Below are 16,693 nucleotides of genomic sequence, written 5' to 3'. Positions count from 1 at the left end.
GAAGAGGAAAGGACACACTCTTTTCATCCTTTTTCATTCTGTAAATCTTGGAACAGAACACTGAGTGTCTGTTTTATTTAATTGTTGATGTTATTATCACTTTCTTATTTGGGATATTAGGCAAACCTTCCTTTCCCTGGTGAAAAAGCAAGAACACCCACTGCATGTCTAAAGCAAGAATATAAAAGAGCAGCTCCATAACTGGTTTTGCTCTGGTTTTGAGACGGAATCTGAAGAGGAGGTTCATGAATGAAGTCTGAGCTGTATGGAAATGCATTACACTTGTGGATTTTAAAGAGAAATCTGTGATTGCTGTGCTCTGCCACTTGTAGCTTTTTGGTGTTCTTTACATAGACCTTTTCTCTTTTCATACTTAGACAAGGTTGTGCTTCCTTTCTCATCCCAGGGGATTGCTGGTGAGGTTTGAATAGAGTAATTTCTTTTCCTAAATTCAGAAAGTGTTACATTTCTTTAGCTGAGTCACCTATGCATGATCGGAGCTTTAAAGACACAATTTTGAAAGGTGGCTGGGGATTTGACTACTCAATTAAACCAAGAGAAACTGAATCTCCCAATTCTCTGAGGTGCTTTGGGAAAATCTCTTGCTAAATGTAGCAGCTTAATGATGATATAAAGATACATAAAGACGTTTTCATCTCTTTTTAGTGAAAAATCAAGGGCTACTTCCACACAGTGAAAACTTGACAGGCATTAAAGAACATCACAAACTCCACAGAGGCAAATATTACTCCATTCTTCTGGACTGCTGCTCAGTAGCCCTGTTGTTTCTTTCCTGAAGCATGGCTAAATTATGGGGCTAGGGCAGTATATCTGCTGTACTTTGGGGCTGCCTTCCCACAGGAAGCATGGAGAATGGCACATCAGAGTTCTGCAGCACACTGTTAGGGTACAGGAAGCGTTTGTCTGGGTCAGGTGCTTTGATTCAAGTTCACATCTCTGTATTTCCATTGCTATTCATAAGTAAAATAACAATTGGCATTAGAACACTGACATGAAAGCTCTCAGAGCACTGAGGGCACCAGGTACCCCTGGTTCCCTAACCACCCTCTGCCCATAGGCCCAGCAGTCCTACTTTAGTTCAGGCATTGGCTTTTCCTGTAGGTGCTGTGCAGTCGGTTCAGTGTTTTTAGTCCTTGTCCTGGCTGTACCTCAGGGTCTGTCTGACTGCTGTGGAATGGCCTGGCGCAGTTTGAGTGCCACAGCTGCCTTCACAAGGCTGCTGTGCCCTGGGCCCAGGGCTCTCTGGCACCTTGTGGGCTGTGCCCATGCCTGGGGTACGGCCATGCCTGCGGATGGGGAGCTGGACATCCCAGCTCCCCTGCTGCTGCTGCTCCTTTGGGCAGGCGTGCTGAGTGCTGACCTGCCACCCTCCCTGGAAGGGCTAACAGCAGAGGGCTTCAGTAAAACCCTGAGAGCCAGGGTGTCCTGGGCACCAAGTGCCAGGTACCACTGTATGTACCAACATACTGCACGCCTAGGTTCAGCTCCAAGGCAGGTTTTGATTGCTCTGTAAATTGTCATCACACTTTGGTGACTGCTACATCCAACATGAGTCTGTAATCACTGCAGAGGACTTAGCTGTCCTGTTGCTTCTTACATATTGAAAGCTTTTTAGTTCACAGTTCTGTTTGGTGCAATACATTTTTTTCACTTAGTCCCTTGATTTATTTCATTTAAAGCTGTACACATGAGCCTGATGAGTCATGTGATTGAGCAACATGGTGAGAATCAGAGCAATAGCTGATGGGTTGTTCTGTTTATTGATAGGCTGTATGTCCCTTAGCGTGAGCTATAAACAGCAGATGACTTATGGAAAGAAAATTTGTGGAAATTGATGGATATTATCTATGTAAAGGTTGTCTGTGACATTCAGAAAATATGATTTGCACAAATTCTGAAGCTGACACCATAGCAGAGGATTGCAAAACACATCCATCTGGTAGCTCCCTTATGTTTTTCTAGGCCTAATCTGTGAAGTGGTTTGGCTTCAGTGATAATACAATCCAGATGTTGGGCAACAGGGAGCAAAAGCATTTACTAAGCAGAATAATTCTCCTTTTTTTTTTTTTCCTGTGATAAATTCACTAGATTCCCCTCACCTTGTGAGAACGGAACACACTATGCTGAACAGTAGCAGGAAGTTCTGCATCTTATTAAAGGGCTCACTTGTACAAGTTGCTGACAGGCACCCAGTAATGGCATCAAGCTTTGTTTTTGCCAATTATTCGAAAGGAGAAATTTGGATTCATTTTACCTCACAGGCCAAAGTTTCTTGAAATCTGGTGTATTCACTAAGCAGGACACAAGCTGCGGTGATTTGCTGTGAGAGAGCATTTGCTGTGAGAGGCTGTCAGCAGTCAAGTGCTTAAGAAATTGGGGAAGATTTGGGATTTATTTGCTTGGAAAATATTGGAAAATTTATTTGCTTGGAGAATATCACATCTAATTGTTAAGGAAAGTCCTTTTAACCCTGAAGCAGGCTAGGCTACAGATGATTCTTCATCTGTAATCTTTCTACAGCACTTGGTTTTCACTCTAGATCATTCCATGAGTGCATTCTGCTGATGTTTACACAGTTGTAAATGCTGTAACACTGAGTCTGTCCAGGAGTGAAATTGGGTGCTGTATCCTGGTGCCCTGATAATCCAGGTAACTGCTTCTTTGACAGTGCATTGCTGCTGGTTCTAAGTGGAGTTTGCTACAGAAAATATGGAAGTATATAGACCTGTGTTGCTGGAACAACACTGCTCAAAAGACAGCTGTTGGTGAACATTTAGGGGCATAGGCAATAAAGCAGCAGTCTGAGACTTGCTGTAGACCTCTTGGTTTCTGTGCAGCTCCGTGCATACTGCCTTTCATGGTTCTTTTATGAGCATTGTTATCTTGAGTTCTGTGAGCTGAAGTGAATTGACAATACTGGTAGCCAAAGCTATTGCCTCAACAGGGAATGCACATAGGGAGAAATCCAAATCACACTCAAACTGTGAAAAGTTTTGCACTACAACCAACAAGTTGCCCCAGGAAAATGCAGGCAGTGTGTTAATTTATCTTCCCACCTGTTGTCTATAGATATCAGCCAATTTCTACCCAGTGGTTACTTTTAATCTATTCCCTGTATGGAAGGATTTTTGTCAAGGAAGCCAGACCAGTCACTGATTTTTCAAGAGACTTATTTTGTTCTATTAAATCTTGTGTAGAGTTAAATACAGGAGCCCTTGCTACAAGGGAAGGTAATAGTTTTACAGACCTGGTCTGTAGGGAACTTAGTGGAGATGGCTTTTAATAAAAAGCATCTGGAAGGATGCCACGATTTAATTGAAAGGCCACCCCATGGAGCAAGGCGAATGCTGTAACAGGAGGGTGTGGATTGAGCCCTGCACTGGCCAGTGTGGCCATTAATGTGTCATCCTGTGACAGCAGTTTTCTGGCCCAAACAGGTACCTGCCCCACCAAGGCTTCCTGGCTCCTGCTGGGAATATTTTATGGAATGCTGTGAGGGGCTTCCCAGCTGTGTGCCTGCAGGCAGGCCTGCACTTGTAAGGGCTCCAAGTGTCCAAAATGTCATGGCTGGTGCCCTGCTGCTCTTTATGTTTCAAGAGCAGCTTACAGGACCTGCCAGCAGCACTCTAGAGACACATCAGAATAACCCGAGTAACATCTGTGCAACCCTGAGCACCCCAGCTCTGCTGGAAAACCACCAGAACCAGGAAAACTCTGCTGCCTAGGTGGAGCTGGGAAAGTGATGGAAGTTCCCTAAGCAGCCTTTCATTGAGAAAATGGCTAGACAAGCTTCTACTGCCTGTGTTTCTAGGTAAGTGCTTTGGTTTGGCGTTGATTTAGGAGTCACATCAGTGCTGATCCCTTTCCTTATCTGATGTGGTAGGCATGAGCTCTGTAACTGGCTTCTATGGTCCAGGGTGGGCACATGTTGGTGGCAGCAGCTCCCCTGGGAGAGAAACTGGAGCCTGGATCTAGGAGTATTGTGGAGCTTGGCAGGCAGCTGTTTGTCCCATTCAATGCAGTGCCTCATGTTCCATTCCTAGCACGTTTCTGCTGGGAGGTGACACCACCTGGTGCCAGCCTGCAAAGCTGCCTCCTTCTCTCCCTGGATACAGGCACCTGCTGAGAGCCTGCGCTGGCAGTGCACTAAAGCTGGGACAGGGAAATTCAGGCCTCAAGGACTCGAGTTCTCTTAGCAGTGGGCCCATGGCTGGGTGGCAAGGTTGCACACAGAGTATGGGTTTATGTAGGTGTGCTGAGTGCCTTCAGGAAATCCTGACCAGATTTGGCAACTGGGAGATGAGAAAGCAAGTACTCCTCTGCTCTGCACCTGGCCTGGTACTTTGTAGAAGGTCATAAGGTCACCAGCAAATGGGAGACCACTGTCTCCTAATCCCAGAGATATAAAATCATGCCAAGGGGTGGGGAGAAAGTGGGAAGGGGTGGAAGACTTCATGACTTCTTATTGCAGCTGTAAAAGATTAAAAAAAACAAAACCCAAACAACCAAACATAAAAGCCCACTAACAAAAGCAAAACAAAACAAACAAAACAACAAAAAACCCAAACAAAAACCCATAACAAAACAAAACAACACAACAACGACAACAGAAAAACCCCACAACTCTTTTGCCCTCCCACCACAGTAACAGGTATTTCCCTTTTGTGGTAGCCTGGTAGATTTAGAGGTTTTCTGGAACACATTATTGGAAAGGGCTCCTTTACAGGCTACATCCTTAACTGCTAGTGAAAACAATCAGTGTAGCAACAACTTAAATAACAGTGAGGCATAAAATCAGGAACAGACACTCAAGCTTGCTATAAAAACAGGCAATGAAGAAGCTCTGAAAACTATTGTTATTTCTAGAGAATTTTTGTGAGCATAAACACCCAAGCTGGAGTGGAAGTGACCATGCAGAATCTTCAGCCATGAGAGGACAGGTCCACATGAGAGAAACAAAAACCTGCCTTCATCATCAGCTGGGTCCTGGGGAGCTGCTCTGTGAACAAAGACAGAATTGCAGGCAGTTTTACTACATTTCCATGGTCTTTGATTTATGTTGGATAGAGCAATGCATTGCCATTTGCTTGCCAGTTTGTTATGACTTCTACCTGCAGTTTCACAATCGCTCTGTAAGGTTTGGCATCTCTTTTTGCTCCGATAATAGATATTGGGACAATCCCGAAACTTGTCTTTAAATGTCCAACTGGGTCTCCAGGACTGGTGAAATGTGACTGGCACTTCCTAGCATGAAGCAAACATATAAGCAAGCAGAAACAAAATGTCATACTCAGATATCAGTGGATTTCTTGGAGAAGAATCCAAGGGCTAGGCTGTTTGCTGGCAAAACTCAGCTAGAAAATTGGGATTGGAGGCAACTGTACCATTTCAGTGGCTCCAAAGTTATGTCACATTTCTTTACTGCTATACAGCTGCTGTAGGGCTGGTGGTGCTTTCAGAGATGCTTTTACCTTGCAGGCAGCCACAGCCTGCATTTGGCAGAATCAGCCTCTGATAAATTTAAGCACAGACCACAGCATGTGGCAAAAGAACTGTTAGCAACTGCCTGAAGAAAGCCATTAAAATAAGCAGCTGTTTATTCGGATGCTTAATGAGATAGCGGTCAGAGGGTTGCAATTTTACACTTACTGAAACATTTAAGCACTCTTCAAGGCAAATGACAGCAAACTGGGGTAATGTAAGTCTTGTGTTTATTTAGCTTGCCTTCAGGTGCCTCCTTAGAGCTTGTCAGCACTGGGGCCATGTGCAGCTCAGAAGTGTGAGACTGCCCCAGAGGGAGAACAAGTGGAACCACCAGACAGTAAAGCCTGGGGGGCATTTCTGTCAGGTACTGCAACAACAGCTGTTGTTCTAAACATCAGTTTTTGCTGCTGTTAACCTGGAACCCCTTGGTTTTTGGATTTTTTGACCAAAAAATTGATGCGTGGAGGTAGAGATACTTGCTTTTAAAAAAAACAGCAAAGTTCTTGGATTTGGGGGATGAGAGTTGGGTAGATGATGATTACAATTAGTTCAGTGGAATTCATAATAATGAAAGATGGTGCTCTAGAATGAACCTGCTCAGACTCACCTATTGGAGGGTGGTTTTTTTTTGTTTTGGTTTTTTTTTTGGGGGGGGGTTGGGTTTTTTTTTTTTTGTTTAGGGGTTGGGGGTTTTCTTTGTTGTTTTGGGGGGGGTTGTTTTGTTTTGGTGGATTTTTTTCTAATTTACTAAAGGACTAAATTTTTAGGAAGCATGCTAGAGTTAATTGCTTGTTAGAAACTTAAGGTCAGTGGCCCCTGTTATGGTTTAACTGGCAGTGGTTTAAACATATCATAGCAAAATGAAGCAGTTCTTTAATTGTGGCTGACGCTTTTAAGTTTAAATGAAGCTTTGTTCCTAAGGTCATTATGGTACCAAGTGCAATTTCTCTTCTAAGGAAGCTGGGTCCAGGGATATTTTAGATTATCCTGAAAAGATTCTCATTTAGACTACAGGAATAAAAACACATATCTGCCAAAGGGTTTGCCCCAGGCCATCTGAATTTAGCTTCATTATTTTAGCAGAGCCACCTTCCTTAAGGAAATGTGATTCATGATGGAGAGTTTCATTGGAGGATATTTGTAGCTAACATAAAAGCTGCTTCTGTACACATGTACATATAATTTGCAGAATATCCAAATGAATCCTGATGTGAGCGTACAGCACTTGGAATAAATGCAGTGATGCCAAACTCTTGAGGGAAGAAGGGGACTTGAATACTTCATCAGTGTCTGAAGTGGGTCTGCAGCATCTGTGCATCATGGGCTTCCTTAAAGAAATTGATGTGGTGTCATCCATGTCATAAGTAATGGTCAAAATTTTAGGACTTAATATGCAGGGGCTTGAAATCTTCAAAAACTCAGACAGTGATGACAGAACAGTGTTCCTGCCTTTATCAGCTCATCTCTAAATTCAACATGTCGCAAGAATGTGTGCAGAAACATCTCAACAAAAATTTCACAAAGCAGTCTGAGTAAAAGTGTGCTTCATTTCAGATGTGCATCAGCCCCGTTCCTGCTGGCCTCTGTAGTGGATTGGAAAGCAGCTAACATTCCTTCTGGGAACGTGCTGACATCTGCTCAGGATGAAGCTGATACACCTAACTTACTGCCTGAAGTAAAAAATACTACGCAGAGTAATTACCCCAACAAGCGTGTCAGAAATAGATACTTGGAAATAATACTGTCATGCCAGTGTTTCATTACTTTGAATATTCTGTCACTCCCCCCAGACTTCTCCTAGCAAGGTAGGCCAGCCCAGGCCCTGCAGTGATTGTGTTTAACAGCAGCATAAGGAGGAGTGACAGCCACCGTTCTCTCCCACGTTATTCAGTACAGCAACACACCCAAACTGAGCTGGAATATATATTTATATCCACTGGATGATGTCTGTATCGCATTAACAAGCTTTAACACTAATGCTAATGCTTCACTAGAAGAAACATGACAAGTAGGCTGGTTCAGTGTGCATTTAGCACTGGAAGATTTCTAGCACACACAGTGAGACTTCTGTTGCTGCCTGTCAGCTTTGGCTATCTCAAATCTCTGCTCAGTCATAGGGGAGGTGCAGCCAGCAGTGCTGCCTTCCCTCCCTTGGCTGCACGGGGGTCCTGGTGCAGAGACTGATTATTTGTGTACAGGCATCGACATTTAATCCTCAGGACTGTTTCCTTCGGAGTCTCCTTCGGCAGACGCTGCAGAGGAGAGCAGAAACGGGGGCTGTGGCTTTGCCGCGCGGTCGAACGGGGCAACAAAGCCAACACTCCTGACGCTGCAGAGCTTGCAGAGAGCTTGGAGCGGGGGAAATCGTTGCCGTCTCGTACATGGCAACCCGACCTAATCACCGCAACTTAGCATCACCGAGATGAAGCGGCGAAAGCATCGGTTTTAACAGGAGTAAAACCCGCCCGAGCCGGGGTGTCTCGGAGCGGTGCCATCTCGGGCGGGAGGGCGCGCCAAAGCCGGACGGGCCCCTCCCACCGGGAGCAGGTGCTCGGCAGCGAGCCGGCCGGGATGGACGGGAGCCGGGAGCGAAGAACGGGAGCCAGGAGAGAAGGAAGGAAGCCGGCGGCGAAGGAAAGGAGCCGGGAGCGAAGGAAGGGAGCCGGGAACGAAAGAAAGGAGCCAGCAGCGAAGGAAGGGAGTGAGCCGGCAGCGGACACGTGTCCTTGGGCGGCAAAGCGGGGCTGCACGGGACAGGGACCGCTCGGGTCAGACAGCGGCTCCCCGGGCGCGGCGTGCGGCGTGGCTAGCGGGACGGTCCTGCTGCGCTCCGGGGACTGAAATAAAGCTCAGGCTCGTGTCAGTCAGGGAGCCCTCGGTCACAGGCACCTTTGTGTTTGCAGAGCTTGGGGGAGCTGATGCAGACCTGGCTGACAGCTTACGGCACGCCCGGCCAGAAGATGCTTCTCAGCTCTCCGCCAGGCTGGGAGAGGGGGAAACAGACACCGCACACGGCCACTGGGCCCTGGCAGCTCCTTTACAGCCTGCGCTTTCTGACTGCCAGAGATTTTAGGGACTGCCTGTCTCAGAGAATGGTCAGAGAAACAGAGGTTTCCTGTGACTGGTTGCAACGCACCACCTCGGCAAGATGGTAAAATCGCCCTGGTTTCAGGTAACCGTGCCCAATTTCATATTGAGGTTTTTTTAACGTCAATGGCAGCTTCTTGCCAACAAGTTCTTTATATCCCCCAGCACCATATCCATCAGCCCAAACTGGTCCACAGGTACATTAGAGGGGTGAATTTCTGCTTTGTAGTGCGCTGCAGTGAGCAGTGAGGAGGCTGATGCTCCAGCTGATGCTCAGGCATAGGCCTCCTTACCCGTGGCAGGGATGTGGCCCCGCTACCAGCTGGACTTTGGGGCTGAGCCAGAGAGAAACACCCAGGTCTAAGCTACACCGAATACTAAATGTGCACAGCTGGAATTAAAGCACTTGCACCCTCCAGGACTAAGTGGCTGTTCCTCAGTCACGTGACTGAATTTCCTTTCTTTTGGAAGGGCTGGAATTGTGATATGTTCTTTTTTGTTTCTGATTTCTTTGCAGGCTGTGGAGATGCACATACAACCCTGGCACAGCCACGCTGAGTTCCTTTCTGCTGCGCTGGCTGGGAAGCTGTCCCACAGAGTCACGGGTGCTCCGGCAGCTGGCGAGTGGCTTCCTGGAGATGTGCAGGGCACACAGTCCTTCCCACAGGACTTTTTCCCTTGGGCTCTGAGCTTCCACTCTCAGTTGTTGCAGTGTGCCGTGGGCAGCTGCTGTGGACAGCAGGGCTTTGTCAGCCACATTTGTACCTCTGTCTGTGACACTGCCACTGCCAGGACAAACCCGTGACCGAGGCAGGAGCTGACACACACACACACTTCCCACTTGTTCCCCATCTCCTGGTGGGTGCCCACTCCTCCTTATCTCCTGGAGGAACGGATTTCTCTGGATTACCTCCATTTTTTCCAGAGAACCTTTGATCCTCCAGGAGAAAGATTTTGCCCAGCTCATAACTATTGCCTGGTGGGGCCTGGCTTCCCATATCTCCACGATGCCAGGTGCCCTGCCTGGCCCTCTGTCCTGGTGCCCGCTGCAGAAGGCTCCTTGCAGGCAGCCCTGGCATGCTGCCCTCCCTGTGAAGCTGGGGAAGCTGGCACAGCCCGGGGCACTGTGATGAGGGAAACTCTGACCTGTCAGTTTGGTCTGTGCTTGCCGGAACATTTGCGTTTTCCTCCAGCCTTTTTTAATTTTGGTTGGGGTTTGTCTGTTTGCTTGTATTTCTAGGTTTGTTAGTGTTAGCTTGGTGATTGCTTTAGTTCCTGTTGCAGTTTCTGCAGTGCAGGTCCCTAGGGGGTCCCCATTCTGGGAGTTTAGGGGGGAGGTCCATCCATGTGTCCCCAGACGTGCTGTGGTCAAGCTCCTTCACCCCCGGGGCATGACGGTGAAGCTTTGCCTGGGGTAACTCTTGTCCCCACAAGATGTAACCACCCTGCTGTGGTGGTTCTTGCTCCCAGCACCCGATGACCGTCTCAGGGGGACACTTGTTCCTGAGGCTTTTTCCAAGGCTTGTGCCCGGCATTCCCAGAGCAGCAGGGAAGAGCAGTGATTCCTCTCATATGGAATGGTGAGTGAACCGAGAACGGCAGAACCGAACCAAATTCAGCCGAACCAAGCTTGGCCGAACCCGGTAAGTGGCACCGAGTTCGGCCGAACCCGGCCTGCTGCTCTCGTGCCCATTAATTAGCGCGAGTGCGGTCACAGCCTAATGAGCTCCTGCCCGACCCCGCGCTCCCGGTCGTGTCCGTGCGATGGCCGGGCCGCCCGCAGGAGGCGGCAGCAGGAGAGCCCCGAGCCGGGCGAGTTTAACGTGAGGCGGCGCCGCTTTCCCGCCCTCAGGGAGCCGAGCCGAACCGAGCTGCGCCGAACACACGGAGCGGTTCCGAGTTCAGCCGAGCCGAGCCGAGTTCTGCCGAAGGCACGAGCAGCTCCGAATTGGGCCGAACCGAGCCGAGTTGGGCCGAACCAAAACGAGCCGCTCCGAAGGCAGCGAGCGGCTCCGACTTCAGCCGAACCGAGCCGAATCTAACCGAAACCAAAGCTTACGGGTGAGGGATGGTTTGTTAAGTTAAGGAATGCAGTAAAGAGAGGGACGTGAGAGAAGTAGGGAAGATGGGATTTACTGGAGGGTAAAGGGGAGCTAATGCAGTTTTGGGGTAAGAAGTTCAGCGGGCTGAGACAGCATAGGGAAGGCAAGAGGGAAACAGAGGCAGGGAAATCAACAGGGAAAATGCTTTGATCCAAAAGTCCATCACAGGCGCTCATTAAAGGACACGAGAGCAGGAGGCTGGGTTCGGCCCAGCTCGATTCGGTTCGGCACAGTTCGGCTGAGCAGGGCTCGATTCGGCTCGATTCGGTTCGGTCCCAGTTCGTGTGAAATGCGACCCGGCTGCCTCTGACAGCAGCGGCCGTTCGGGAACGGGGAAGAGCTGGGATCGCTTCTCACCGGGAATGATCAGGGACCAAGCCTGGCTGCCACTGTGGGTGACACGGGTCCCGTTCCGGGAGCGGGCAGGGCTCTACAGGGACACAGGGAGCCGGCGCTCGGGAAGTGCCGCCGTGAGGCCGCAGCACCGGCTCGGCTGCGGCGGGATGCGCTCGGGGAGCGCTGCCTGCAGTACCGGTGCGCGTCCTGCAGGGGACGCCTCGGCGGGGGCTGCGCCGAGCGCCGGGGGCGGAGCGCCGGGGGCGGAGCGCCGGGGGCGGAGCGCCGGGGGCGGAGCGCCGGGGGCGGAGCGCCGGGGGCGGAGCGCCGGGGGCGGAGCGCCGGGGGCGGAGCGCCGGGGGCGGAGCGCCGGGGGCGGAGCGCCGGGGGCGGAGCGCCGGGGGCGGAGCGCCGGGGGCGGAGCGCCGGGGGCGGAGCGCCGGGGGCGGAGCGCCGGGGGCGGAGCGCCGGGGGCGGAGCGCCGGGGGCGGAGCGCCGGGGGCGGAGCGCCGGGGGCGGAGCGCCGGGGGCGGAGCGCCGGGGGCGGAGCGCCGGGGGCGGAGCGCCGGGGGCGGAGCGCCGGGGGCGAGCCCCGCCCGGGGCTGGAGCCGTGCGCGTCCCGCGGCCTTTTCTGGGTGGGCGGCGAGGCCCGCTCCTCGGGGCGAAGGGCACGGTCCTCGCGGCGGTGACTGGGCTGTAACGGGGAGCCGGACGCTGCCCGGCCGTGTGGTCGGGGCTGGCTGCTGGCAAAGGGGCCGGGGCCCCCGCCCTTTCCAGGCTGCACTGTGCGCTTGGGGAGACCTTTGGGTGTCTGCGGGCATGGACGAGGCGTTCCGGAGCTCGGGCTCAGGGTGAGTACGTGCTCTCCCACCTCGGGGCTATCCCGAACTGCGGTTCCCAGCCGGGGGCAGGAGCAGTCGTGCCGGGAGCTCAGGGGCTGCCCCGGCCTGGGGCCTATCCCGCGGGAAAGTGTGGCATGGCAGAGAAGGGAGTCAAGGGTGCTCTGGAACTTGGAACCTATACAAGTGTTTTCCAAACATATTCGCAGGGATTCAGCCGCGGGGAAGCTGCAGAGAAGGCTGCCCGGCACTGCTCCCCAAAATGGACCCTCCCCGAATGGGGTCTCGCAGAGGATGGAGCAATTGCAGCCACCGCGTCATTCCTGTGAAATTCGGTAAGTCTGGGGAAGGCTTTCCTCACTGTCCCTGTCTCCGAGCCAGCTGTGTCTTGTCCAGCGGCCCTGCCTGGGCAGCCCGGCTCGGCACAGCTGGGTCCCTGCTCCCAGGCTCACCGGAGGGAGGCAGAGCCACCAAAGAAAGGGGCAGGTGGGGCCTGCAGCCACGGCAGGGGGAGGGAGAGGAGGCAAAGCCTCTACACCAGCCCTGGGCCCCCTGGGCTCTGAGAGGCACCGGGGGCTCGTGTTTGTCCAGAAAGCTCAGGAGCTCCAGGGAGGCTCAGGGGGGTGCCCCGGCCTCTGCAGCCCTGTGACAAAAGGAGCAGGTGAGGGTCAGCTGCAGTCCTTAGAAGCAGGGTCTGCTTTCACCACTGCATTTTGCTGCCTGCAGAGACCTGTGGTGTGCATTGGGAGCTCCTGCTGGGGCAAAAGCTTTGTCTTCCAAGAAGCAAAGCTGCAGCCTCTTCCTCACCAGGGACTGCCTCCATGCAGGAAACAGCACAGGGGACTGGCCGAGGGGCTCAGCCTGGGACACGGCCCCAGCAGGAGCAGCCCTGGGCACACTGGCACGGGAGGATGAACCCAGGTGAGGAGCATGGCCCCAGCGTGGCACCAAGAGAGGCTGGCACAGGAGGATGAGCCCAGGTGAGTGCTCTGACCTGGGCAGCTTTGGGGAAGGTTGCGGGATCAGGCAGAAAGGAAGGAATGCCCCGATGCACATGACCTGAGGAAGTCGTGCCAGGCTATGGCTGAGGGGAACACACTGTGCTGGTTCTGGTGCTGGCCCTGCTGTGGGCCACTTTGGGGCTGGCAGCAGGCTGCAGCAGGGCCAGGGTCATGGCTGTGCCTCTGCATTGTCCTTGGCTGTTCCTTGGGAAGAACGTGGTTGTGCTTGTGGTTTCTGGTTGTGTGGCCTGTCCTGTCCTGGCGTGGTTTGGGGCTGCAGTGGCCATGCTCCTGGACAGGGGGGTTAGGACAGGAACTGGGGCTGGGATTCAGCTGTGCCTGACAGTTGTGGGAGCTGTCACTGTGAAGGGAGCTGGGAGAAGGGGCTGCACCAGAGCTGCCCGGGGGTGGCTTCTCCCCACACCATCAGCAACCATCCAGGGCTGCTGCTGCTTTGGCTTCTGGTCACAGACGGGCTGGGGACAATCCTGCCCTGCTCCCCCCCCCGGGGGGCTTCTGGACATTCTGGGCCCTTCGTGGCCGGTGTCATTTGCTCCTTAGTGTTGGGCTTGGCTCAGTGTTGTTTGAGGGATGTGCCCTGTGGCGTGTTCAGGCTGGGATCAGGGTTGTGCTGTGCCTGGCTCAGTGATGTTTATCAGGATGAGCAGCACAGTCTGTGGCTCCCCAGTCCTGCTCTGGAGCAGGGTGAGGGTGGCTGGGGGAAGGTGCTGGGCCAGGCCAAGCTCAGCCCCAGTGTTGTTTGGTGGCTGGTTCCCACAGTGCCCCTCACCGAGCAGAGGGCTTGCAGCAATCTGTGCCTCCTCCTCTGCTCTTCTGGGCAGAAACGTGCGTTTTCTGGGCTGAGCCCTGAGCTCTCCCATTGAGATTTCTGCCTCCCTGTCCTCGGTGCACAGTCTGTGCCCAAAGCAGGGGCAGCAGGGAGGGAAGGGCTGCCCCTGCCTGGGAGGGGGGACAGGCATCTCCTGTGGGGCTGTGCTGTGCACCCTGGGGATGCTGACTGACCCCCTTTCTGCAGAGACAGAGGAGACGCTGCTGCACCACATCCCCAGGAGAGCCCCTGCCTCCATTCTGCTCTCAGGGGTGGGACTGGGAGCCACCTCCATGCAGACAGAGAGGGACACCTGGCCTGGCTTCACTCCCCGAGGGAAGAGGCTGCTCAGAGCTCCTGATTAGGGACATCCACGCCTGGGCCTGGCTGGGAATCCAGGGTGCACCAGTTCCAGATCCAGCCAGGAGACGTTCCTGCTGCAGCTGCAGGTGAGCTCAGCTCTCCCTCAGGGATGCCTGTGCCTGTTACAGCTCCAGCTGATGGACACTGGACAAGAGCTGTTCCTGATGCTCACAGCTCCTGCTGATGGACCCCTGCTGACTTATTGCTCAGGATATCTGAGGGCCCAGGTGATGTCTGTTCCTTCTGCTTGTTTCACTTGCAGGTGTTACCCAGTCCAGCTTGCTGAACCTCCAGCTCTGGCTGTGGCGTGTTCTTCATTCCAGCTCTGGAACTGAGATGCTCCAGTTGATGGCTGCTCCAGTTCCTTCCAGCTCTGGCTTAGCAACTGCGGCTTTTTGTTACAAGCCACTTTAAAGCTCCAGCTAATTTCAGTTATCTGGGCTTTTGGCCAAGTTGTACATGACTCACTGTCATCAATTACATATAACTATTAACTTGGTTATAACTATTAACTATTTATTGTCATAGTTATTGTTTAAATAGAAGTCATAACTGTTGTAGTGGTTGTGCACAATAAACAGTTGGATGTGGAAAAGGGGCTGAAAAGTGCTTTTCTTTCCTGAGACTATCTCAGACCCTTGAAAGAGCCTGGGGCATGCTGGTGTCCCTACCTTTGGGGACCAAGGTGACCGGACCCCCTCCTCCAGAGAGGGTCCTCATCCCCAGCCCTCCCACCCAAAGGCTCTCCCCCAGCCTCTGCTTTGGGGGCTGAAAGCAGGCACCTGAGCTGCTGTTTCCAGGTCTCTGGGAAGTGCCACTTGGTCATTTTTCTGAGTTCCAGAAACACTGGACTAGACCTGCATTTTCAAGAAAAGAAAATGCAGGACTTTACTTTTTCTGAGCTTCACAAACATCGGGCTGTGCTTCTGGACCCAAAATCATCCCCCAGAGCTTGGTTTCAAGGCCCCAAAAATGCTCTATTTAGTCTCTGTTCTCAAAAGGTGAAAGCAAGACTAAATTTTTGCCTTTAGACCCAAACCCACTGGATTTAGTCTCTGTTTCCCACTGTGAAAAATGCAGGACTTTGTCCCTTTCTGAGCTCCAAACCTGATCCCCTCAGGATGTTCCAAGCCCCCAAAACACAGCACGTGGCAGTTAAGAGCCAGCACTGCAGCTCTGATTGTGACCCCGTGTGTGATGTAGCAGTGGGCAGCTGGAAGGGTATTGCCCACCCCTACCCCATATCCAGTTTATGGGAAGTGCTTGGGACCTGGGATGGAGGCACCCTTCGTGCCCGGTCCTGTGTGTCTGTGGGGCAGTACTGGCAGATGTGGGGAATCGCTGTATTCAGGTTTATTTCAGCTGCAGCACCTCCCACCCCGCCTGGAAACACAGCCCGGCCGGGTACACCCGCTTCCAGGGGAGCATCCCTCCCTCACAGCCCGCACTCCTCCAGGCCTACCATGGCCCCGACGCCCCAAAAACTCACCCACGAGGAGCCTCCCGCCTGTCCCCCACCCTCCGCCAGAGAAAACCGCCGGGAGCGTCGGGGCCCGAGCACCGGGATGGGACTGTCCCCGCTGCCCCTCGGCCCCGGAACTCCCTGCCCGACCTGTGGCAGCTTCTGTCCCCACCGGCCCGGGGAGGCTCGGGCCGTGGAGTGTCTCGGCTGTCAGTCGGGACCCCCGGCCGATACCAACAGGAGCTGAACCAGAACCCCAACCCCAGCCCCCCCCCCCCTCCCTCCCCCCGGGCCCCGGTTCGGAGGATGGGGTCCCCGCGAGGGGGACGGGGCGGGACCCCGGCCGTAGGAGGGGGACGGGGCGGGACCCCGGCCGTAGGAGGGGGACGGGGAAGGGGGCGAGGCCTGGAAGGAGAATTAGCCCCCAAGCCCCCACCCCTCCCCGGACCCCCTCCGAAGGAGGGGGCCCTCCCCGAACCCCACCCCCCGGGACCACCTCCTAATAAGGGGGCCCCTGGAACTCGGACCCCCCTCCCCAGGACCCCCCCAGTGTGATACTGGGAAAGCCGGAGCCCCGGCGGTGTGGGGCGGTGCGTTGGACTGCAATGGGGGCACCCGCAGAGCGGATCCGGCCCCGTGTGGGGACCCCAGCCAGGGCGGGGGCGCCGAGCTCCGACCCTCAAGGCTTTATTATTGCTCGGCACCCCGAGCCCCGCGGCTGCGAGGAAAGGAGGAGAGCGGGGAATAGAGAACGAGAATAGGGGAGGGGAGGGGTAGGTGAGGGCAGGTGGAGAGAGGTTGGGGTGTGCAGAGCAGCAGGGGGATAGGGCTGGGGGGAAGGCAGGGTGGTGGAAGGAGCAGGATTGAGGACGGGTGGGGAGCGACTGGGCGGGGGGCCGGAAGCGGAGCAGGGGGGAGCCCGGTTGGGGAGGGAAGGAAGGAGAGGACTGAGGAGTAAGATAGGGGAATAGAGAGGGAGAGCGGCCGTAGAGGGTGGGGGGGGAAGGAGAGGGCTAGGGGGGAGAGGGAGGGGTGGAAGGGAGGGTTGAAAGGAGAGGTATAGAGAAAAATAAATACAAAAGAAAACAAACGCAGAAGAAAATTATACAGGAAATGAGATATAAGGCCCCGGCCGGCAGGAACCTCCCTCACCGAACGCCAGAGAGCGA

The 16,693-nt window shown here is 53.5% G+C and overlaps 2 long non-coding RNA genes across 3 annotated transcripts; both read left to right on the top strand.

Annotated features, from left to right (window-relative positions):
• The first annotated feature begins 7,654 nt into the window (after nucleotides 1-7,654).
• On the top strand, nucleotides 7,655-11,286 carry LOC118686754 (uncharacterized). The gene is made up of 3 exons (XR_004980231.1): nucleotides 7,655-8,206; nucleotides 8,409-8,677; nucleotides 9,110-11,286. It is a non-coding gene; the product is annotated as an uncharacterized LOC118686754 (long non-coding RNA).
• Nucleotides 11,287-11,615: 329 nt separating this feature from the next.
• LOC118686742 (uncharacterized) lies at nucleotides 11,616-14,657 on the top strand. Of its 2 annotated transcripts, none has more exons than XR_004980228.1 (5): nucleotides 11,616-11,881; nucleotides 12,079-12,204; nucleotides 12,697-12,849; nucleotides 13,907-14,148; nucleotides 14,325-14,657. It is a non-coding gene; the product is annotated as an uncharacterized LOC118686742 (long non-coding RNA). The 2 variants fall into 2 exon arrangements; XR_004980229.1 differs by having other exon boundaries at nucleotides 12,680-12,849.
• Nucleotides 14,658-16,693: the final 2,036 nt, after the last annotated feature.

Source organism: Molothrus ater, chromosome 4, assembly GCF_012460135.2.
Source record: "Molothrus ater isolate BHLD 08-10-18 breed brown headed cowbird chromosome 4, BPBGC_Mater_1.1, whole genome shotgun sequence".
Taxonomy (NCBI): domain Eukaryota; kingdom Metazoa; phylum Chordata; class Aves; order Passeriformes; family Icteridae; genus Molothrus; species Molothrus ater.
This window is presented reverse-complemented; position numbering and strand designations above follow the sequence as displayed.